Source organism: Cricetulus griseus, chromosome 3 (assembly GCF_003668045.3).
Source record: "Cricetulus griseus strain 17A/GY chromosome 3, alternate assembly CriGri-PICRH-1.0, whole genome shotgun sequence".
NCBI classification, from domain to species: domain Eukaryota; kingdom Metazoa; phylum Chordata; class Mammalia; order Rodentia; family Cricetidae; genus Cricetulus; species Cricetulus griseus.
Window position 1 is genome coordinate 230,612,980 of NC_048596.1, and position 24,084 is coordinate 230,637,063.

General features: G+C 38.8%; 1 long non-coding RNA gene across 19 annotated transcripts in view; it reads left to right on the plus strand.

Moving 5' to 3' along the window:
• The window catches only part of LOC107978605, a 74,442-nt gene that overhangs the window by 13,697 nt on the left and 36,661 nt on the right, over positions 1-24,084 (plus strand). For 7 of the 19 annotated variants that reach the window (XR_003483271.2, XR_003483273.2, XR_003483275.2 and 4 more), the window contains exons 3-4: positions 1,091-1,221; positions 2,872-3,073. This is a non-coding gene — a long non-coding RNA (uncharacterized LOC107978605). Of the gene's footprint in view, positions 1-1,090; positions 1,222-2,871; positions 3,074-5,900; positions 10,545-14,736; positions 18,350-24,084 lie in introns of those variants that run through there. The other 12 variants (XR_003483276.2, XR_004769351.1, XR_003483263.2 and 9 more) reach the window with 9 other exon arrangements.

The window sequence follows — 24,084 nt, forward strand, 5'->3', positions numbered from 1 at the left end:
ATCTCCAAGGAATAAAATAGGAACTGGATCAATGGCTCCGCAGTTAAGAGCACTTGTTTCTTTCCAGAGGACCAAAGTTCAATTCTCAGTACCGACATAGTGGCTCACAACCATCTATGACTCCAGTTCCAGGGGATCTGATACACTATTCTGACCTCCGCAGACACATACATTGTTTACATACATACATGCAGGCAAAGAGTCAAGTGCATAAGATGTAAATAAACAAATCTACAGAAAAGAAAAGAATTAAAAACTATAGAAAAGAAGAGAAGAAAAAGGATATTTCCATTGCATCAAGCCTCTGGGAAGGCTTTGCCAAGTGAATGACTATTCATTTCAAGCAATATTAAAAGTGCAGATAGTTTATTGTGCTGGTATATTTCACCCATTGGTCATTTTTATAAAGCTTCGTAGGTACTGTGATTAAGAACCAACAGTAAGCATCACCAACTTAAGTTTCATAAGAATTGTAGTATCCTCATAAGATATCTTAACGTAAATTTTTCTAGGTGGTTTGAAATCGTTGGTATGGCTATCCTGTTTATATCCAGTTCAGGTTTCTAAATAATTCCTAAGAAACCTGGCCAATGTTTTTCATAAGGATATTTTTGGAAAAAAAAACACATAAGAAGGTAAAGGAGTAAATCAGGAATGACATAAGCAGGTGACAACTCTTTACCTATCCTGTTAAAAAATCACAGTGAACAAAAGAGATGGGTGAATTTGGAATCTTTTCCTGGGAACTGCTATATGTCTTTTACTTTCTGTGCTCTGTGTTCAGAAAGAGGAAGGTAGCATGGCACTAAGAAACCTACTTGCCTGATGTTTCAAAATTGAGTTTTCTGATGCAGAAAGCTTCAGTGGCTACTGGGCGAAATATTAAATGAATTCTGGACAAAGATCTCTGACCCAAAGCAAAAGTATCCACAAGCAGCCATCAATCTGCCAACCTCCACTCTCTGTCTGAGCAGAGTGTGATGATTTCATGGACCACAGAGCCTGTTCATCTGGGAGTACTGCTAGCATCATTTCTGTTAAATGGGAAAGGGAATCAATGGTCACAGCTTGTCATGATTGTGCTCCAAAGGACCATATTTGACGAGCATTGAAGATGAAGGAGGTTGGCCAGTAGGAGGCGGCTCTGATTGGCACCTGTGGATGAGCAGTTGTGGAAGCACAGCCCTAATATATACAGTAGCTGGAACCACCAATTGTCCGGTAAGAAATGCTGTGTAGTCTCTATAGCAAGGAGATAAATCCCTCAGTGAGCCACAGACAAGCCACCAAAGCCATAGCTATTTGATATTTTTAGGTCTTTTGTGTAGTACCTTAAGTCCCACACTGTATGGAGTTGTCACAATAACTGAGAGACACTAGTAGAATGCTAAAGAGATAATTAAATAGGAGAGTGTGTCGGAGCTCTTAGGCCTCATATTTAATAGGCTTTCCATAAGCCTATTATGCTGAAACTGTTATTAAAAAGAAAGTTTTAACTCCTAACCCATGTAGCTAAAGTCACACAAATATCTCTAGACACTATGGCTTTAATAATAAAATGAATACCCGAGTAATGTGATATGTTTTTAAGTATGTTTGCAAGGTCATACAGGCAATATGATTTGTAGTTATCCAGATTCACCATGGAAATGGGTCAACTGATTGTGTTTGATTATTTTAAGAATGAAAATGACCAGAATTTATCCAGTAGCTCCAATAGTGTCCTCTTGATAAATGGTCATCTATTTTTCAGCTTCCTTGGTCACATTCTTCTGGTTCTGTTGCTTGTGGATAACTCAGTGTTTTCTAATCCATCTAAGCCTCCTTGGAGCTAAACTGCCTGTTTTACAGGAAGTTGATTTTTAAATGAGACACAAAGTTCTTTTATTCATCATTTTAGAGAATTGTTAGTGTCTCTGGCTTGTTTTGCAGCTCCCTTAAAGACAAAGGTTGCTGTGACATTTATTATCACCCTTGCATCTTGTGAATATTTATTTTCAGTTTAAAGAAACCATTGAAACCTCTCTCCATAGAGATTCTGACCCCACAGAGCCTTCCAAAATAGATTTTAATCTTTTTGCAGCTAAGCTGGCTGACTAAATGACTGAATTGGTCAAATTTCTTTCTCTTGTCTTCTCATCTATTCTATGTCTCCCTGCTACTGAAAAAGCCCTTGTGCAAAGCATTATTTCCCAAAGTAATTTTGGAACCCAAAATTTGAGTTTCAGTAAAAGAAAAGTAGGCATAAGAAGAATAACATTCTTCAAGCATCCATTAGGCTTGGTTAGCACAAGGCAACTCAACATCAAAGCCTTTATTTGAATGTTTTAAGATTGAGGCATGACGGCTTTGAGACTACTGTTTTGATTGTTTTGACAACTGCTCTAGAAAATCACTTAGCTGTTTGTTTTTTACTGTAGATAAAATATTTTAGTTCCCAGGAAAATGAATGCACTTCTGATAAATGCTAGAATTGTACATCTTCGATTCAGATAGCTGGAATAGTAAGGCACCTAATTGACCTCAATAATTTGTGCCTACAATCATTTGGAGTGTGCGTGCATGCGTGCGTGTGCGTGTGCGTGTGCATGTGCGTGTGCGTGTGCGTGTGCGTGTGTGTGTGTGTGTGTGTTTCATACATGTATATGCATGTATATGTATACAACATGTGTATTTGTGTCTGCACATGTATGTGTACATACCTATCCACTGTGTGTGGCAACCAGAGGAGGACTTCAGATGTCTAACTCTGTACCTTATCCCCTTGAGAGAGTTTCTTATTGAACCTGGAAATGACTATTTTCCAGATAGGTTGGCTGCTAAGCAAGCCTATGATCATTGTGTTTCTGATTTTGCTATCTCTTTCCGCAGTGCTGTGTTTGAAAGTATCTGTGGCTGTCCTGAGTTTTTACATGGGTGCTGGTAACCTGAGCTCCAGTCTTCATGCTTGTATAGGAAGCATGCTTATCAAGACATCTCTCAACCTCTAACGACTTCTCTCTATTCTTACAAGACAATATACATCACCGGTCTCAGAAGACAGCAAAAATAGCCATTTCATTCCCTTAAGAATGTGAGTTGCTTGTCCTTGGTGTTTTTGTTGCTTGGTCCCATGTGGAAACATTTGTTCTGTAAAAGAAGCAGTACAGCTCCAAAAATTTGTGAGTTCTGTGTTCTGATAAGATGTATATCACAATGAGCTGATTTATGATTATGGACAAGTCATAAAAGTTTCAATCTTAAAAAAAAGGCAGGAAGGGTGCTCACATATCTCTTATGGTTTGATCTATCCCCACCAGTAATCTTCCTTTTTTTAAAACTTTAAACAAAATTTTATTTCACAAAAGTTGTCACATAATTGGCTAATTCTCTACTTAGTATACAATTATTCTCACTCTCCATAGAAAGGCTGTTTCTGAACTTCTCATCTGGTTACACAAGTGCTACAATCCTGACTGTAACAGAATAGCAGAACTGCCTCAGTTACTTAAGTTGAAAGCAGGACACTGGTATATGGCTCTTGCACCCAGTATCAGGAATGTACAAATGTCTTTATTCAAAAATACAAAATAAATTATCTGTAGGCATGAAAGTGACAGCAGTAAACCATTATGTATAGTCAATGGGAACCAGTAACTGATGGTTATAGTGATCACCCAGCCTTCTCTTCAGTCATTTTCTTCAGGTGACTTCTCTGAAGTTATTGCTGAGGAACCTGCCTTGAGCTTCCTGTCACAGTTCATTGATAAGAGTAAAGCCACTATTCTAGGAGTGAGAACATGCCACCTCCTATACCCACTCCCATTCCATCCATTGCGCCCATTCCAGAGTCTTTCTCTAATTTAGGAATTTTGGTCACTACAGTTTCTTCTGTAGTGAGCAAGGAGACCACCCCAGCAGCATCCAGTAAAGCAGTTCTTACAACCTTTGTTGGATCAATGATTCCCTTTTCCACTATGTTCACAAAATCTCTGAGCATAGCATCATAACCAACTTCTGAGGAACTCTGTAGAATTTTCTCAACTATCAAACATCCTTCAACACCAGCATTCTTAGCAATTGTCATTGCAGGAATTTTGAGTGCTCTTTTAATAATTTCTATACCTATTTTCTGATCCTCATTAGAAGGACTTAATGAATTCAAGGCTGGGATGCATCGAAGAAGACTGCAGCCCCCTCCTAGAACAATGCCTTCTTCAACAGCTGCTCTTGTAGCATTAAGAGTATTTGTAACTCTGTCTTTCTTCTCATTCACTTCAATATCACTTGTTCGTCCAACCTTCAGCACAGCTACTCCATCTAAAAGTTTAGAGAGTCTTTCATTCAGCTTTTCCTTTTCGTATTCACTAGTTGTGATGTCTAGCTCCTGAGTGATTTCTTGAAGGCATTTCTCAATTTTAGCTTTGTCACTCCTTCCTTTCAAAAGCATGGCATCATCTTTGGTGACAATGACCTTTTCAACTTTTCCTAACTCATGAGCTTGAACATCTTCAAGATTTAGATTTAGTTCCTCTTCTCCAAATACTGCACCACCAGTAGCAATAGCCATATCTTTAAACTGGTTCTTCCTGTTGTCCCCAAAGCCTAGAGCTTTGACTGCTACAACCTGAAGACCAACTTGATAATACCTTAATAGCTATTGATCTGAATTCAGTACCTCACTGTAGATTCCCATGATGAAATTTATGTCAACTACAAGGTAAGAGATTCAGCTAGCACACATCAAGGGCTTTGTAGGATACTGGGATATTTGAGAATATTACATTCACTGTGCTTTATCTATGTGTTGTCTATTCATCAAAATGGCTATGTTCTCACAAAGCAAACTTTGTAGTAAGTATTGACAACAGTGTTACCTTGTTTTGTACAATAGTGTGGGAAGAGGAGCGATGTTTATGCAAAACATGATGCAAATATCCAAGGATGTCCAGCTTCCCACCCCATAATATACCTCACTTTATCCTCCTAAAATGATATCCACCTAAGAGGCCTTGGATTTCTTGAGAATTCATTTGAATCAAGTGCATTAACCAAGGCAAATTATATGAAGTATTCATCTTTATTGTTTTTCACAGGTGGCATGGCCCATGCTACTGTAGTGTACTATATGCTCAAACTTTACTGAAAAGTTTCAAATAGAAGCTCCTTTCCCAATACATGGGCATTTCACCCCACAGTCAGATCAAAGTATAGATGATGAAAAGGTACCATTGGCCAACATTGTGTTTTATCTTTATGTGATAGCACAAGAGTTTTAATTTTCATTTCTACCAATAACTTTAATTAAGAAGATTTTGAGCATTCTCTCAATAAGGGAGTTTACTTTGCTTATTATAATTAACAATGTAATAATTTGTTTTGGTTGGGCAGTGGTGGCTCATGCCTTTAATCCCCGTGCTGGGGAGGCAGAGTCAGGTGGATTTCTGTGAGTTCAAGACCAGCCTGGTCTATAAGAGCTAGTTCCAGGACAGCCTCCAAAGCCACAGAGAAACACTGCCTTGAAAAACCCAAAAAATAAAAAAAAATTAATTTCTTTTTGATCACTTTGAACTCATGTATTTTATGCATTTCATTTTTTATTTTAAGAGTTTAATAATGCTTCTAACGCAAGGATAATTTATATGTATTTATTTATTGGTCTAGCTACACACACGACTATACGTGTATATATATGCAATATATGTATATATGTAGTTTTGGTGGTATGTGTGTGTGTTTGGTATATGTGTGTGAATGTAGTATGTGCGTGGTATGAGCACATATGTGTGCTTATACACTCTCCCATGCATATGCCTGAATAGGTCAGAAGAGAATGTTCTATCATTTTCTGCCTTTTACCCTTGACACTAGGCTGACAGCTGACAAGGTCCTGTGACCCTTTCTGTTAATTCTCTTCACAGTGTTGGAACCATAGACACATGGGATTCAAACTCAGATCATCATGCTTGCATAGCAAGTGTTCCTATTCACCAAGCCACCTTTCCTGCCTGAGTAAGGGCAGTTTCACAGTTTACTTTATAATTCTTGTAAATTATTGAGGTTAAATAATGGGTAGAGAAAATGGAAGTGCACTTATGCCTGAAGATTTGATTTTAGCCCTATTTTTTTCTGTAAACCTCTTTAAACACAAGTTTCTTTAGAGCCAAAATTGTGCTGGGGTGGGGGGTGTGGATCACCTGACCAAACACACAAAATTTATGAGAATCAAAGGAATAACAGTGATTGCTTTGAAAACTCTGAAGAATTGCTCAGCCACGAATAATTACCATAAGCAAGTAGAATTATTATAGAGGACAGATTCATCAGTTGCTCATTTCATGGGTTTGGATTTCAGTTTTCTACAACAGCATGTGAGTTGCGATTATTAACCTTTCTGGTTTGAAGTGGTGCTATCACCTCTATTAGTTGTTTTCTTTGTTGCTGTGACAAAATAGTTGCCTTACACTTTGAAGGTACAGCTCATCTTGTCAAGGAAGACATGGTGGAAGGAATGTGAAGTTGTTGGTCATACTGTATCTACAGTTGAGAAGCACAGAGAGATGAGTACTGATGTTCAATTTACCCTTTCCTTTCCTCCCTTTTGTTAAGTCCAGAATTCCAGCAATGGTGGTACCACTTGCACTTAAGATACATAGTCTCTCCTCAGCGAATCCTCTCTGGAAATGCCCTCACAGACGCACACACAGGTATTTTTCCAAGGTGATTCTAAATTCTGACAATGAAGATTAACCATCACATAAGTGCTCTCTCTCTCTCATCTCTTAGATGTTGAATTAAAATTTGAGATGATTTGAAGAGCAAATGTATTTGAAAGAGAATACTAATATAAAGAGAAGAGGCTATTTTTAGAATGCCTAGCTAGGCAACCATTCATGGTTTTAAGTGTGTAAATTCTTTACTAGAGACCTGTTGCTCAGTTATACTCTAACCACATGCCAAAATGAGGTGCTCTGCATTCCACTCTGGAACCTCAATACAGATGGCATCTATTCTCCACTTACAGAAAACAGGAAGATGTCAACAAAATCAAATGCTGATTGGCTTTCCTCAAGTATCCTGCTGAGAAGCATTTTTCACAGACCATAGTATTTCAATGTCTAGTCATTCAACAAACACTGACCACTGACTCTCAATGTATCTGAGTGTGAATTTGACATTCTAAATAACATAGATGCAGCTTTTGCCCTTCAGGAAAACGCTGTCTAAATGATGATGAATACATGTAAATAAAATACAGTCACATGGTGCAGTCTACATTATGTTTCTGATACTGTAAAAAGGAGTGTCAGAGACAATGATGAAAGGGCAGTTGATGCTCTATGAGCCCTGAGGATAATTCATTCAGGAAGATGTTGCATTTTGTCTGGAAAGAAGGGGAGACCAGGATATTGTATGTCAAAGGGAAACATAATGCTTCTAAACTTCCTTTATAATATATTTCCTATTATCAATATTTAGTCCTATGTTACTTAAAGTAGTCATCTCTATACCTTCATTTACTTTAAAAATAGTGTTTGATGTTTGTGATTTGTTACAAATCCTAGCTACCAGCCAGTTAAGCATCAAGTTCCAGAAGCTAGAACAATTAAAAAAATACTTTGCTGACATAATTCTTACTTGTTATGGAAATAATTCCAGATGTCTTAACACCCACTTAAATAATAAACCCATCATATTTTCATAGTAAAATATTTTGAAATTATTACAGATGCAACTGGTCAATCTCTTAGCCAATTTTATTTTTTTTTAAAAAATTCACTGTGAGCTGTTATCCAACAAATAAACTCTAGTTGGGGAACTGTTAGGTAATGTGGATAAAAGCATGCTACAGTTTGGATTTGAAATGTCCCTACTTTGTGTCTTTTTTTAGTCTTCAGTACAGTAATAGTCACAGGTGGTACTTTTCACATGTGATTGGATTGTGATGTCACCAGTGGTTTAATTCATTGATGGATTAAAAATATGAAGACATTCTTTGCAGGTGGTAAAAAATTAGGAGACGAGATCTTGCTGCAGGAATGCTACTGGGGCCATCCCCTAGAAGTGCATATCTGATACCCCCTCCTATTTCCCCTTTCCTACCCCTTCCCTTGCTTTCACTTACACTTCCTTCCTCCTCCTCTCGTCTCCTCTGTCCTCCTTTCATTTCCTCTCTCTCCCTTCCCTCTCCTCTTATCCTTTCCTTTTATCCCTCCCTTCTCCTGTCTCCCATTAAATGAGCCATTTTTCTTTATCAAATGTTCCTTGCCATGACCTCAACACAGGCCCAGGAGCAGCACTGTCAGGTAACCATGGACTGAAAACTCTGAACCCATGAGCCTAAAGAAACATTTCCTCCTTCGCTTGTTTATCTCTGGTACTTTTCCGTTATAATGGACAGACTACTGGCACAAAGTCTGTTCATTCAAATGTTATCACATAGTTAAACTGTTCAGTGAGCATCCACAATAGCAACACCTCGTTTTACAAAGTTACTTTCATTTTTTGAGGAATGATTGTGACTTCAGCAAGCAAATAGCTTGAAAAACATGTCTTTGACCTGCCTTAAGGACTAAGTTACATAGAAATTGAGTTTGAATGTAACTGATGTGTCCTAGACCAATGGCAGCATTCCAGAAGATGCTTCAAAATTTGGACTTTACTCAATTTGCTCTTTAACTCATCCCCCCTCTCTCTCTCATGAGTTGAGTTTTCTTACAACATCTAATTAACTAGACAGTGAATTATACTAAATGCTTGAAGAATCAGAAAAACAAAAGACAAACAGCTCAAATGATTGAGCCTGAGTGTTTGAGTTCAATATATCAGAGTGCTTGGTCTCACAATACTGTATGGCCATTAAAACCACAGTGTTTCAAAGGGATGGATCCTATTGTCCTTGAGTCCTTCTGGCATCACCAGAGACAATGATAATGCCAAATTATCATCCTCTCTTCTTTGTGTGTGCATGTGTGCAAACTAACATGTTGTAGGTACACACATGTGTGTGGTGTGTATGCAGGTGTATATGTGTACATGTGGAGATCAGAAGATAACCAGTGGTATGGTTCCTCTGCTGTTATTCAACATTTTCATTTTGAGACACATTTTCTATTTCTGTCCCCAAACTTGCTAAATAGGTTAGAATGGTTAGCTGAAGAACCCAACAGATCCATCCATTTGTCTCTGTCTCCCCACCAGGAATCACAAGCTGGAATCACTGTGCTTGCCCCCCTTTTGTTTTTTGAGACAGGTTTCTCTATATTGCTTTGGAGGTTGTCCTGGATCTCACTCTGTAGACCAGGCTGGCCTCAAACTCACAGAGACCCACCTCCCTCTGCCTCTGCCTCCTGAGTGCTAGGATTAAAGGTGTGCGCCACCAACTCCCAGCTTGCTTGCCCCCTTTTTAAAATCAATTAATATATTTAGAATCCTGACTGTAGTTTCCCCTCCATCCTTTCTTCCCATTTCCCCACTCACCTGTGCTCTTCCCCCAATGCCCAATCCATTCCTCTGTTTATGTTCAGATAGGGTAGGCTTCTCACAGATATTGTGACATGTTAAGTTTCAGTAAGATTAAGCACCTCCCTTGTTTTTTGTTTGGGCAAGGCAATTCACATCCAGTATGAGGAATAGGTTCCCAAGAGCCAACTAAAGCCTTAGGAATGGCCCCTGATCTCGTTAGGAGTTCCACAAGTAGATTAAGCTACAAACTGTCACAAATATGTAGAGGGCATAGAGAGGTCCCACACAGGCTCACTACTTACTGGTTCAGTCTCTTTGAGTTCCTATGAGCCTAGGTTAGTTGCTTCGATGGGTTTTCTTGTGATGTCCTTGACCCCTGGCTCCTACAATCCTTCCTCCCTCTCTTCATCCTGATTCCCTAAACTTGACCTTATGTTTGGCTGTGGATCTCTGCAGCTGTTCCCATCAGTTACTGGATGAAGGTACTCTGATGACAATTGGGATAGTGACAGGTCTTATCACAGGAGATGGCCAGTTCAGGGTACATATTCACTAGTGCTAAGAGTCTTAGCTGGGGTCATTCTTGTAGATTTGTGGCAGTTTCCTTGTACCAGGTTTCTACCTGACCCTGAAATATCCCCCCCTTTCCAGTCCCATCTTTCACTATTCTCTTTTTCCATCCATCCCCCAACCTGATCCTCATGTTCCTATCCCGTATACCCCAATCCACCCGGAGATATCTTCTATTTTCCCTTCTCAGGGGTTGTAAATGTATACATTCCTTTTTGGGCCCTTCTTGATGCTTAGCCTCTCTGGGCTTGTGAATTGTAACACAGTTATCCTTTACTTTATAGCTAATATAAAATTATGAGTGATTACATAACATGTTTGTTTTTCTGAGTCTGGGTTATCTCACTTAGGATATTCTATCTATTTGCCTTCACATTTCCTGATGTTATTGTTTTTAACAGTTGAATAATTCTCCATTGTATAAATGTACCACATTTTATTTATCTGTTCTATGCTTGAGGGGCATCTATGTTGTTTTCAGGTTCTGGCTATTATGAATAAAACTGCTAATAACATGGTTGGGCAAGTGCCCCTGTGGTATGATTTAGCATCCTTCAGATATATGAACAAGAGTGGTATAGCTTGCTCTTGAGGTAGATTGATTCCCTATTTTCTGAGAAATCACTATATTGATTTACAACATGGCTGTACAAGTTCATAATCCCACCAGAAATAGAGGAATATTTCCTTTGCTCCATACCCTCTCCCACATAAGTTGTTACTTGTATTTTTGATCTTAGCCATTTCTGACAGGTATAAGATGGAATATCAGAGCTGTTTTGATTTGTATTTTTCCTGATGACTAAGGATAATAAACATTTCTTTAAGTGTTTCTCTGCCATTTGAGATTCCTCTGTTGAGAATTCTATGTTTAGGTCTGTACCCTATTTTTTAATTAGATTATTTGTTTTTTGATGTCTAGTTTCTTGAGTTCTTTATATATGTTGGAGATCAGCTTTCTGTAAGATGTGGTTGGTGTTGGTGAAGATCTTTTCCCATTCTGTAGGCTGTTGTTTTTGTCCTATTGGCAATATCCTTTGCCTTAAGAAGCTTTTCAGTTTCATGAGGTCCCATTTATTAATTATCAATTTTTGTGTCTGTGCTACTGGTATCTTATTCAGGAATTTTTCTCTTCTTCCAATGTGTCTGAGGTTATTTTCCACTTTCTCTTCTATCATATTTAGTATAAATGGATTTAAGTTGAGATCACTGATCCACTTGGACTTGAGTTTTGTGTAGAGTGATAGATATGCATCTATTTGCATTCTTCTACATCCAGTTATGCCAGCACCATTTGTTAAAGATTATTTTCATTGTATAATTTTGGCTTTTGGGTCATATGTCCATAGGTGTGTTCAACTCAGTTCCATTGATCCGTCTGTCTGTTTTCATGCCAATAACTTTCGGGTTTTATTACTGTAGCTCAGTAATAGAGTTTGAGTTCTGGGATGATAATACCTCAAAAAGTTCTTTTATTGTACAGGATTATTTTAGCTATCCTGGGTTTCCATTTTTCCATATGGAAAATGGGGGTATATTTCCCTTGCTCCACACTCTCTCCAGCATAAGCTGTTATTTGTGTTTTTCATCTTTGTGTTTTTGATTTTGTGGAGTATTGCTCTTTCAAGATCTCTAAAGAATTGTTTTGGGATTTCTTTTTTGTTTTCTTTCCCACTATCTCCACAATCTCTCCCCCCTCCCATCCACTCCCATGGGTTTGGCTTCCCATGGGGAATAGAAACATTTATCACATCATTTGGTGCATGACCAAGGCCCTTCCCCTTGGTGGATAGGCTGAGAAAGGTATCCCTCTATAGGGAATGGGTTCCAAAAAGCCTGTTCATGAACTAGGGATAATTAATTACTGGTTCCACATCTAGTGGCCCCATAAAATTCCCAACCCCCACAACTGTCACCCACATTCAGGGTGTCTAGTTCAGTCCCATGAAGATTTCCCAGCTGTCATTCTAGAGTCAGTGAGGTCCTGCCTTCTCAGGTCAGCTATTTCTGTGGGTTTCCCTGACATGGTTTCTACCCCTGTTGGGACTTCCATAGGGATTGAATTGAATATATAAATTGCTTTTGTTAAGATTTTTTTTACTATGTTTATCCTACCAAGCCATGACTATAGGAGATCTTTCCATTTTTTGATATCTTCTCCAATGTCTTTCTTCAAAGACTTTAAGTTTTTATCAAACATGCCTTTCACTTTCTTGATTAGAGCTACCCCAAAATATTTTATATTGTTTGTGGCTATTGTGAAATGTGTTGTTTCCCTGATAACAATACTTGCCAAATTATTCCACAAAATAGAAACAGAAGGAACTTTGCCAAATTCTTTTTATGAGGCCACAATTACCCTGACACCCAAACCACACAAAGACTCAACAAAGAAAGAAAATTACAGACCAATTTTCCTCATGAACATTGATGTAAAATACTTAATAAAATACTAGCAAGACAAATCCAAGAACACATCAAAAAGATCATTCATCCTGGTCAAGTGGGCTTCATCCCAGAGAAGCAGGTATGGTTCAACATACAAAAATCTGTCAATGTAATCCACAATATAAATAAACTGAAAGAAAACAAAAAACCACATGAACATATCATTAGATGTTAAAAAAAAGCCTTGACAAAATCCAACACCTCTTCATTCTAAAAGCTGTGGAGAGATTAGAGATACAAGAAACATACTTAAACACAGTAAAAACAATATACAGCAGACCAATAGCCAATATCAAATTAAATGAAGAGAGACACAAAGCCACTAAAACCAGGAATAACACAAGGCTGTCCCTTCTCTCCAATATAATACTGAAAATTTTAGCTAGAGCAATAAGACAACAAAAGGAGACCAAAGGGATACAAATTAGAAAAGAAGTCAAGTAATGCTACTTGTAGATGACATGATTGTATACAGAAGCTACCCCAAAAATTCTACCAGGGAACTCCCAAAGCTGATAAACACCTTTAGAGAAGTAGCTGGATAAAAGGTTAACTCAAAAGCTCAGAGGCCTTCTTATATAGAAACAATTAAAGTGGTTGGCCTTTTAAAAATGTATTTGGATTTTGAAATCTGAGGGCTGTGCTGAGCCAGCCCTGTCCCTTACTGGTCCTGTGCTGAGAAGGCCCTGCCCCTTACTGAACACTGACAACAGCAGGAGAGCTGCTGCTCTCTCCCCTCCCATGGGAGAGTTGGCTCCTGAACTCAGGAGAAATGGTCCTACCCCTGACTACTGGCATGGGAGAACTGGCCCCAATGTCATTGCCTAGGAAAGATGCCTCTGCCCCTCACCTGAGAGGGACAGTCCCAGTGGTCAGGACCAACCAGGTCAGCTACCAACCACACTCGAATCCTAGGCCTTGGATTGGCACACCCTAGCTAGTATCTGCCACCATCTATGACAGCTGGAGTGTATGAAGGGACTGTTCCTGTAGACGGATAACTGCAGGCTCTCCATGACTCAGGACAACAGCAGGAATTTCAAAAGGCATTTCAGTGAGGATCCAGTGATAATGGTATGCCATAGACTCCAGACTAAGGACTCATTGCAATGAACATTTTGTAGATGGAGCTGATTGGACAAGGGTATATACTGAGCATACATCACTACTCCAGATGCCACTAGGATGAGTGAAGAGATGTTGGAAAGACAGAGGAGTATGGTGGGTTATTTTTGGTTTGTCTTGTATTAATTTTTTCCTGTTTTTTTTTTTTTTTGGTTTTTCAAGACAGGATTTCTCTGTAGCTTTGGAGGCTGTCCTGTAACTAGCTCTTGTAGATCAGGCTGGTCTCAAACTCACAGAAATCATCTGCCTGTCTCTGCTTTCCAAGTGCCGGATTAAAGGTGTGTGCCACCACCACCCGGCTTGTATTAATTTTTTGAGGGGATCATGTTCCAGGATTGAGGGGAAGATGTGGAGGGACTGGTAGGTTAGCAGTATTGGGGTATGTGATGTGAAATTCCCAAAGAACCAATAAATAATTATGCTAAAAATAAAAGTATGTTTGGGAATCAAATTAGAGCCTCATGCTTAATAATTATGCTTAAATAAAATATAAACAAACATACACACACAAAAAATTAAAAGTATGTTTGGGAATCAAATTAGAGCCTCATGTTTGCAAAGCAAGCATTTTACTGAAGGAGCTATTGCTCCAGCCTGAGAAAACTCTCTCTTTTAAATAACATCTCTCAAAATATTAGAAAACAATGTTGATACTCCATTCTTTTCTACTGACTTGATTTATAGTCCCTCTTTATCAATCTTGTTTTAAATATAAACTTTTATAATAAGTTTAGTTTACAGTGTGTGTGTGTGTGTGTGTGTGTGTGTGTGTGTGTGTGTGTGTGTGTAGAGATCAAAAGACAATGTACATTTGTCAGTTCTCTCCTTCCACCATGCATATTTCTGGAGCTGAAGTCAGGTCTTCAGTCTAGGTGGCAAACACCTTGCCTACTGAGTCCTCTTTTCTACCCATATGTATTTTTTCCAAAAGAGAGTATGTTTTAAAATATTCTTAATAGGATCAAACACAAATGATAGAGATGCAATTAAAATTGTTTCAATAATACAGAAGGGGAAGAAAGAAAACCTTGATTGAGAAGCTGGCTTAGCCAGGGAGTAGCAGTTAGCAGTCATAGCTGATTTTAGATGTCCACTGACTTCAGCAGAAATAGACTCAACTTTCTTTCTCTTTCTTCCATACTGATGGAGTCTTTGGTTAGATATCCTCGTGAAGTAGAAAGATGTCTCTGCGAGCTTCCGTTTGATATTTGGCAGACTCATGACAGAACAGAACGCCTGCTGGAGCTTCATTTTGTTTCTGAGTGAACACTGAATCCAACACAACTTAAGGGAGGACAGGAGTTATTCAGCTTACACTTCCAGGGCACAAGTCATCACTGATGGAAGTCAGGCAGAAACTCAAGTAGGAATTGAAGCAAAACCCATTCAGGACCTTTTCTGCTGGATTTTTTATATGTCTGAGCTCAGCTTGCTTCCTACTCTCCCATCCAGCCCAGTCCCAACTGCCTAGGGATGGTAATGTCCTAAGTGTAACAAGCTCTCCAATATCAGGAATCAGCATAAGAAAAAAAACAAAAACAAAAAGCCCCCCAAACCAAAACCAAACCAAACAACACACACACACACACACACACACACACACACACGCACACACACACACACCAAACAAACAAAAAACAAAAAACAAAAAAACCACACTATCCCTTACAGACTCATGCACAGGTCGATCTGATGTGGGCATCACTCAATTTTGACTCCTCCAGATGACTCTAGGCTGTGTCAAGTAGGCCGGTAAAGCTAGCTAGGACAATGCATAGCCCCTAAAAGTTCTAGCAACATCTCTGTAATTTTTTTGTGACGTTGTTTCATATTGTACATATATATCCAAGAGAAGGATATCTGAGTCACATCAAATCATAAAAAAAAAAGTTGTAATCGATCACATTCAAAGCACCAAGAGCAAGACTGAGACTAGTCTTCTCTGTCAGGATGGGGTTGAAAACTAAAACAACAAACAACAAATATCCTATCAAGTCATCCCTACAAGCTTTGGAGCATGGGGCAGTTTTCAGTGTTGCTCCCTATGCAAGTATCATGGAAAAGCTACTTTTCATTATTATATATGTCACTCTTGATATTATTTTTGGCTAGAGTGGTCATGAAGATGCATAGGAACGTAAAAAATATCCCAGCATCCACTTCTGTTAGCAAGAGAAAAGTTCACAAATAGCAAGTTTCAGACACACTAAGACCAGTGCTAACTTTGCAGCTCACATGTAGTACTAGGTCACCTGTCATATTTCAGAACACTCAAAATCTGCAATAATTGGTATTGAGAATACATTGAAATTTTTTACTAAGTATATCTTTAAAACATATGCATTTGTTTATGGGTGTTTGTAATGATAACAGAAAAAAGGGCATGAATATGAGAGAGTATGAGGAGGGGGACATGGGAGGGGCTAGAGGGAGGAAAAGGCAGTGGGAAATGATGTGATTATATTTAAAATAAAATTTAAAAATTCAACAAATATACAGATGAGCAAGACATTTCATCTATGCATTTTCCTGTGCATAATAGCATTCTAATGGCTGACTTTGTTCATCAACTTACATCTGAAATTAGAGAAGTCCAGCTGAGTAATTGCCTCCATCATGTTGGCCCTGAATGTCTATGGAACATTTTCTCAACTGCTAATTAATGAAGAACCCAGTCAAGTGTGAGCAGTAATATGCCTGGGCAGATAGGTCTGGGCTGAAAAGGGAAGGTAGCTGATCCCAAGCCTGGGAGAGTGCCAGTAAGCATTGTTACTCTATGGTCCTGTTCACTGGACCTGCTGACTGCTTCCAGGTTCCTTGAGCTCTACTCCTGGCTTCCTCAGTCACTGACTGTAACCTGTAGACTGAAGTCAAATCCTTTCCCATCCCAAGCTGCTTTGACCAGTGTTCTAACTCTGCAACAGAAAGATAAGATGTGTCTTTTCTCAAGACGTTACCCCTTCCCCAGACTGCCCGGTATCAGAATCACTCTCTGGTCTATCTTCTCTAATGTATATTGTGGCAAAGTTTCATGATAGTAGATGTTAAGTTACTTGACACCATTGCCCAAATTCACAGCCAGGTAGAGAAAGAAACATTATCTTCAGACATATTGAAACTTTGTTTTCTTTCACCTTTTCTTTCTGTTTTTGATCACTCTGTTTTGCTGTTTGTTATCTATCTTCAATTTATTTCTTCAAATATTCCTTTTTTAATGACTTTCAACTGAGTAGTAAAAGCTCAAGTGAATAGAACATTTTTATATGTATGGAATTTTATTCCACATCCTGTTTTAAATGTCAGTTTAATTTAATGTTAAAGTGTAGTTACGGAAAGTGTGTGTTTGCATCGTTAATTTTTCTCCTGTGCTTCAGAGATTTTCAGCCCAGAGTAAGTTCTTTCAGATCATCAGCATTTCTTATGAGTCTGATTAACTTTGCAGTGTGTATCAGAAGACAGCAAAATGAATTTCATTTAAATAACTTAGCATTCAACCCTCATATAAACTTGCTTTGGCCTTTCTCCATGCTTGTCTTTAATAGTGTGATCAGCTTAATGGAAGATTTAGATAGAATACACCAGCTTGTTAAAAAAAAACCTTTCCTAAAATAATCTTAAAATGGAACTAAATACTAGAATACTCCCTCAGTGAGAGACCAGTTGTAAGACCTAATGGCTTAAAGCCAAACCATTTCTGATGTTTCTTTTTTATCGATAAAACCCATTTAAAAGAAGCTGTAAGCATAACATATAAGTTACATATAGAGGAATTATACTTATTAGGGTGGGAACTTGGTCTTCCTTCCTGAAGGCTTCATCTCTCCACTCAACTGTGCATGGAAGTCCACAAATAGTCCCCAAGTCATCACAATAGACAGCTGACAGCTACAGACCATAGCTTCTGAATGACTTCCTTAATGTTGGATAATATCTTAGTTTTGTCATTGCTGTGACAAAATACCTCCAAAAAGACAACTTAAGGAAAGAAGGATCTATTTTGGCTCATAGATAAAGGTGCAGTTTGTCATTACAGGAAGTCAAGGGAGACTTTGAAGCAACTTCTCCAATCCCATCTGCAGTCAGAAGCAGAGAGCAACAGATGCCTGTGCTCAACTTATATTGTTATTTTTATGTAGTCCAGTATCCTACCCTAGGGAATGCTGCTGTTCACAGTGGATGGGTCTCTTCATGTTAATGAACTTAAGATATCACTCACAGGCATGCCTATAGATGATGTCCTATGTGAATCTAGTTTTTATCAAGGTGATAACTGAAATTAATCATCAAAGTTATGTTGAGAGTTATGTTGAGAATGAACTTGATAAAATTAAAAATATACTCCCTAAATTTTGAAGTTTGCTTTCACTCTAGTCACAAAGTACAAATACACAGATTCTTAAACCAGAAAACACATGCATACCTCCCAATGACACCCACAGCCACAGTGAGATTTCTGTGACCAATGAAAACTAGGACCCAACAGACAGAAACCACAATTCATGATCTAATTCCTAACAATTCTGGTTGTTATTTTAAAATATCTTTTAGATATTTTTGAGACAAAGTTTCCCTATGTATCTTTGGATGGCCTAGACTCACTATGTAGACCAGGCTGGCTTTCAACTCATAGAGAGCCTCCTGATCTACCTCTTGAGTGCTGGGATTAAAGGTGTGTGTCACCATACCTGTTCCATCCTAGTCCCTATAAACTGTAATAAATACTCAAATTATAATGGTCATGTATTATGCTGTACCTTTAAAATAAATGTTTCTTTAAAGTGACTTTAAAAAAATCTTCTGGTAATTCCCTTTTTTATTCCTGTGTGTGTGCATGTGTATGAGGACACACTATTTGTGTGGCTGTATATGTATATGTGTGTTCGTGTGTGTGTGTGTGTGTGTGTGTGTGTGTGTGTGTGTGTGTGAGAGTGTGTGAGTGTGTGTGTGCATGCACTGCATGTGTGTAACACACAGGACAAACCAGGGTGTCAGACTCTCAAAGGCCATCACCTCCTTTGAGATAGGATCTCTTAGAGACTGGAAATTCATCAATAGTTGACTGGCTGCTAAGCCTGAGGGATCAGCCTGTGTCCACCTGGTCTGCTATAGGACCTAGGATCACAGGTAGAGGTCACCATGTCCACCATGTTTGTGCTGGTTAGTTTTGTTAACTTGGAAGCAAACTAGAGTCACTTGTCTTTTGGGAAGATGGAACCTCAGCTGAGGACTTGCCTCTAACAGATTAGCCTGTGGGCATGTCTGTGGAACAATTTTGTGATTAGTAATTGGTGTAGGAGTGTTCAGCCCACTGTGAGCCCTGTCTGCATAAGAGATCAAGCTAAGAAAGCCACAGAGAAAATGTCAGTAAGTAGTGTTCCTTCATGGCCTCTGCTTCAATTCCTGCCTCTGGGTTCCTGCTCTGAATTCCTGCCCTGACTTCCCTTAGTGATGGAGTGTGTTCTGGGAGATATAAAATGAACTAACCCCCTTCCTCCTCCAAGTTGCTTTTGGTCCTGCTGTTTATCACAGGAACATAATGCTCCTCCTGTTTGCAAATTAACTGCTATACCAATTGACCCATACTCTTGTTTACCCTGACTTACCCCTTATTCCAACTACAGATACCAAAAACACAAATTAATAAGCCATAGTTCATCTGGGATGAGAAGCTTCACTATGACTGAGCACTACAAATTACGCAGAAGTGAAATGTGTAGTCAAGCACGGAATGCCATGTCAGTACTGTAGCTGTGTGTGTTTAACAACACCCAAATCTTTGAGCCCAGGGATCCATTTTCATTTCCTCTCCCACTTGTGAGACTCTGTCCTTGGTGCTGACCTTCTCCTTGTCTGTGGTCTCCCTCACAATCACTCCTTCATTTTGTATCTCTATGTTGCCATTCAATCTTCATCTACAGTACATAGGGATGCAGGCATTGCCAAGGGCCTCTAGAGTCCTTTGTTTTGTTCAAGCAGCATCTCACAATGACTTGTGTCTCTGGATTTTCTTTGTCCTGTTTTCACCTCTCCTTGGAGCTCCAACTTCTGCCTGCACACCTGTCCTCCTGCAATCTCCAGACCTTTGTTAGTCTGGAATTCACTTGAAACTCAGGCTAGCCTCTAGCTCATAGAAATACTTCAGTGTTAGCTTCTCTCTTATGCTTTTAACCTTTACCCCTTAGTCTTTTCTCTCAGTTTTATCTAGAATAATTTGTGGCCTAAGTATCATAGCCTTGCTTGGCTATTATCCCTAATTAGTCATTTCTTGGTGGGATGGTATGGTTTAAAGCAATAGATTAGATTTAATTTGCATGAGCTTGCCCCAAGGAACTTGCTTTTACTTCCAATTTACAAATATGAAATGCTAAGCCTACAGTTATCAGAAGAAAATCTGGTTAAGTCTGACATTCTTGTCAGACAATATCCTGCTAAGAATATTTTGAATTTCTACAGAAAAAGTCTTTGCTCCCAAATGCATATTTAGCCACAGTACTCAGACTGTAGACAAACCACTTAATGTTTATAGTAGAGTGATTTATGTCTTCAAGGAAAACATTTGGTACATGAATTGGTGAGTTATTTTGAATTGTTGGGGTTCTGATGAACCATGTAATCTGCTGCCAGGCCCAGCAATTACATCAATAGTTAAAAGTGACTGACTAGAAACCTATTTTTTTCTGGATTTATGTTATAAATTACAAGAGAAATATCTTCTATAAATTAAGAGAGACTATTTAACATTTCTTCTTCTGTTATTTGGGTATTTCAAGATATAAGCAAGTCTTCAATTTAAAATAACAATCTGGTTTTCCCCAAAGGAAAATGATTTTTTCCTTTGATTTGTGAGTACAGTGGAATATCCAGTTCAACCAGTAGACAGCACTCTATAGATCTGGAGTTCAATTATAAAGGATTTCATTCTAGTGGGATTAAGTGAAAAACGATTATTAGTTACTTGCCCCCTAAAATTCTTGCTCAGTACTATTGGACCCAGTGCAGTGTTCTTTATGTTATTCGGGCACTAAGGCTTGCTTTCAGGAGTTCCTGGATCAAGCTCCTGCTGTCCAGTCTGTAGGCAGCATCTCTCAGATGTATGTTAATATGCAGACCATTACCCCCAGCCAGAGACAGACTGCAGAGGATCAATATGTCTCGGCATGCCAGCCCTGCATGGCCCCACCTTCTGTGGGACCCTGTAGGGCTTCTTGATTTTCTATTCTGGTTGTCAGTGTTTCATGCTCCAAGGTATATTTTTCATTCTGCATTCCCCATGTCACTTTTCCAAATGAGAGAACTATTGGAAAATGTCACCTGCTTTGGTGCTGTGTTCTTCTATTCAAGGATAGTCCCAGACAAAACTTAGCCCAGGTATATGGGGCTACTTCTGTCTGACAACTGAGTATGGATGCCACTTTGAGATATGGCACACAGTTCCAAATGACAGCACATAGCCAAGAGGAAGGAAAGGGAAAGGGTGCAATGTTAAGTGGAAAAAAAGACACCATGTGTCTTGATCTGGTCCTTCTCTTACATTTATCACTGTTATTACTCTTAATGTGATTATCTGCTTTGCACTTTGTTTATACACAGCACCATGATGGTTTGGGGGTAATAGGGGAATTGTGCTTGCAGAACACAGCAGCCTCAGCTGTTACCCCAATCTCTTAATTACAGACCAAGTCTTTACAACACAAAAGCCTGTTTCACCTCAGAACCAACATGCTTGACAGTTTTTTTTAACCACTGATGAGGTGCTCTTTATTTCTCCTTTTCTTTGCAAGGCCATGCCTCCATAATTACAGTTTTCCTAAAATTTTCCACACATTTAGATCCTTTCTCTATAAAGGTTGCAAATGGAAACCACCTTGTGATTTTCCTGCTAGTTGTCATTCTGTTTTAAAGTGGAGAGGGAATAAAATCAGGAGGACAGCAATTAGCAGAGGCCTGCAGCTTGCAGCCTCTCTTATCCTTAATGGCATTTCTGTGGGGAGGAGCTGGGTCAGTGGCCTGTGGTGTCATCAAGGGTCCAGGAAATGGCATAAACACAATTAGCCTGTTCATACTAAAAATCTACAGAATCAATTGTGTTTATCATAGAAAAGTTATGTGATAGACTTCACAATTAGATATGATAAAGATGAGTGTAGCTTTGTCTAGACTTCTCCTTCCATCTCTTATATCACGTCGATGGGCACAAATAGTCAAGCCATTCTGTAGGAATCTAGGGTCTTCAGGACTATTTACAGAAAACTTATCCAGGTACTGGCAATATAGCTCAGTTGGTAGAGTGCTTGCCTAGCATGCAGGAAGCTCTGAGTTTGATGGCCAGACCATGTAAAATTTGACATAGTTGTATATGATCCCAGTATTTGGGAAGTAGAAGCAAGATTAGAAATTCAATATTATCAAGGCTAGATTGGATTCCATGAGACCCCACCACAAAAAAGGTTAAAAAAAGAAAGAAAAATTATATGAACACAAACTAGAGTTCCAGTTCAGGATATCAAGCCAGGAAGCAACCAGATTATAAGACAGTTATGTATTTGGTCAATATCATGGCTTTAACATGTTAGCACAGGTTAGAACATGTCATAACAAAGAAGCAATTGATGACAGTAGCAAAATAGATTTCTGAATAAACTCAGAATTCCTGCAAGGAAATTGAAAGCTATGGTCATCACCTAGGAGGACTGATTAACTAATGGGAGCTAATGAATGATTTCTAAATTCTATTGGTAAGTTCCTAGTGGTTTCCAGAATTGAATCATTGCACTACTAACACACTTCCTGCTAATCTTAAATAGCTACTCTACAGTTCAGGCTGCTGGAGAAAAGGGAAGGTGGCACTTAATAATAGAAGTCAGATGGCCTAGACTATGTAAGAAAAATAGCCATTTCAGTAGTTCATTCATTTTGTCCTAACTACACAGATGGGGTTGCTATTATAAAATCTTTTATGCATGCACATTGTCCCCAATATAATCAAATATATATGGCTTGTATCATTGTTATGGCCTGACTCTGAGTCCATGAACATCCACTGAGATTTCCAGGTTCTTCTATCTCACGATGAGGAAGTACTCCAGGATACTTGAAAGTCTCAATTGTACCTGTCAAAAATCATAATCAGTCCTCCCCCACGTGGACTGGAATATCTATAGCCAAGATCTGGATTGTTTTTGATAGCTCCAAGCTTTGAATTGCCAACACTAATACAACTTTTGGAGTTCACTATATAGGTGGCATCAACATCTACAAGGAAAGAGCTAAGTGCAGTCAAATGTTGCACACCTTGCACTGATTGTTCCTGAGTCAACAGGAACTGCCCAAGAGGGCCATGGGTGTAACATTTATAACCAGATATGACTTTTCATAAAGAAATAGGATAAAGGGTAAACACATTATAATTAGTAATTCTGTGGATCCAGCTTTATAACCAAAGCCATTTGAAATCTGTGGCAGGAAAGTTCCTGGCGAAATCCATCAAAATGCATGATGAATCCAAACCACATACAAAGTTGCCCCTACAGCCAAGGCCTTGAGAAATTGTGTTTTTCATACATCTGAAATTTTGTGCACAGATGTACAAAAGAGACATACTTCTCTCTATTTGTGGAGGAAGTTACACGGAGAGCATTTACATACATGTCAACATTATGCTAGTGTGCTTTTGTGGTTTTAAATCTGCAAAGCATGAATCACCAAATCAGACTGATCTAAAAGCATTTATGTAGCTTAAACCTCTAATACTGGGATTGAAGCAGGGATGAACTATATACTATAGAAAATTAATGCTAACAGCTTTCAACAGTGGAACAAAAACCTTTAAAAGAGGGCATATGTCCTGGCCTGCAAGATGGCTCAGTTTGTTAAGGTATTTGATATCTGACAACCCAGGTTTAATACCCAGAACCCACATTGTAGAAGAAGAGTCTTGAAAATTGTCCTCTGACCTCTATACAGTGTACATGCACACCCACTGCTACTCCACCTACCCTTAAAATAAATAAATAGAGAATAAAGGTTTTTAAATTTTTGATCTGTGAGATAATGTTTTATATTGATAAGTTATTGGCCACTGCACAGATAAGAGCTATTTGATTGCTACAAATACTGACTGCATTTTACAGTCCTGGATCCATATAAATATTTGCTATTAAAATTTCCCAGTTTTGCCGGGCAGTGGTGGTGCACGCCTTTAATCCCAGCACTTGGGAGGCAGAGGCAGGAGGATTTCTGTGAGTTCGAGACCAGCCTGGTCTACAAGAGCTAATTCCAGGACAGCCTCCAAAGCCACAGAGAAACCCTGACTCAAAAAAAAAAATTCCCAGTTTTTCTGGCACACTTCTGTGCTGTTTTGGGTGTGTTGAGAGCCATTCCCCCACACAAGATTGACAGAATACAAATTTGGTAGAAACGATAAAGTAACTGAACAACATACTGTTGTATAAAAAGCTTATCTTACCAGACACACAATTGCTTTGAAATAACTCAGTA